We start from the raw sequence: 1,452 nt of genomic DNA, 5'->3' as shown, positions 1-1,452 counted from the left end.
AAGAGAGGTCTACGGCCATGCCACCCTGAACGTGCCCAATCTCGTCTGATCTGGGAAGCTAAGCAGGATCGGGCCTGGTTAGTACTTGGATGGGAGACCACCTAGAAATACCAGGTGCTGTAGGCATAAAAAAATAAAAAATAGGTAAATAAAATTTAAAAAAAAATTATGCTAAAAATAAAAAAGAGGACAAGCTATACCACAAAAGAGTATTCCTGGCAGGACTCTAGATCTATCACGGAGTTTACAGAGAACAGAGGGTTGGTTAAAAGGCCTTTTTGCTTGATTGACTTCAAGGTTTGGAAGAGAAAAAGACTGTGAGAAGGAGAGACTGAATACACAGGAGAGAAGGCAACAAGTGAGCAAGCCATGGAGGAAGCTTTAGTACTTTTTTTTTTTTACTAACGAGTGTGAGTACTCTTATTTTCCTATAAAATAAATCACTTGTAAGAAAATACCCAACACCCAAGTAAGCCTACCTAATTCACTGAAGTTGAAACAGGAAAACCATTTAAGATTTTACTTGAATTGACATTAGTGTTGTTTTCTTTCTAAGATGCAGCCCCAGATGAATCACCCATGAATATGAGGGTAAAAAACCCCCCAAAACTCAGATCTGAGCATCTCTGACATATATATATGATCTATAGTCTACTTATAACTTATACTTGAGTATCTTAAAAAGAAAATTACTGACCTTGTTTAAACATATTCTGTACATGTGAACCAACCCTTTTCTGTTTACAAGATTGGCAGGGATTGTGGGGGGAGAGAGGCAAGTATAAGTACAAGCAGGTCCCAGCCTGGTAGAATCCTGACTCAGAATTTAAGGGCAGCAGGACAAACAAGCCTTTCTGGGGAGGGGAAGAGGAAAAAGTTTAAAACAATAGGACTTGTTTTTTGTTTTGTTTTTTTTTTTTAATTTTGTATTTTAAGCTGGACTCAAGAAATATTTCATTTTTCTCTTAGTTTTTTTAAAAAATGTGCCCAGTTTCTACCATTTAAGTAAGGGCATAGCATAGAACTAGAATTGATTAGCAGGGCTGTGTAAAAATTTCTTGTAATGTTACATTAAGAAACGGAATGCAGTTCCTAAAACCTCTATTAGATTCATGAGCATCTTTCCAGAAGGCTGGTCTCTTTTTCAGAGCTCGTAGTTAGTTTACCACCCAGGGCATTTATTGCCCAAGTGATAGTGAACCTCTTGGGATACTCTCACAGACCAAGAACCTCAAAAAAATTTTTTTTCTGACTTTGATTTCCACACCAAGAAATAAAGACCCAAACTAAAATGCTTATTTACCAATAAGAATAAAGTCGTTAAAATTATTTTTCTTTGAAACTATTAAAAATGAATAGGTTAGTCTTCCTCCCTCAAATCTTGGCACAGTTCGACCCTTCCTGTCCCACAGGGCCCAACTGCAGTGCCAGCTCGTCCAGAGTCTTCTCTGT

The 1,452-nt window shown here is 37.5% G+C and overlaps 1 pseudogene; it reads left to right on the top strand.

The window, feature by feature from the left end:
* The first annotated feature begins 7 nt into the window (after window positions 1-7).
* On the top strand, window positions 8-126 carry LOC111735259 (annotated as a pseudogene).
* Window positions 127-1,452: the final 1,326 nt, after the last annotated feature.

The sequence above is a fragment of the Pteropus vampyrus genome, unplaced genomic scaffold (genome assembly GCF_000151845.1).
Source record: "Pteropus vampyrus isolate Shadow unplaced genomic scaffold, Pvam_2.0 Scaffold20969, whole genome shotgun sequence".
Taxonomy (NCBI): Eukaryota; Metazoa; Chordata; class Mammalia; order Chiroptera; family Pteropodidae; genus Pteropus; species Pteropus vampyrus.
The sequence above is the reverse complement of the archived record's forward strand: the minus strand, read 5'-3'. Positions and strand labels throughout refer to the sequence as shown.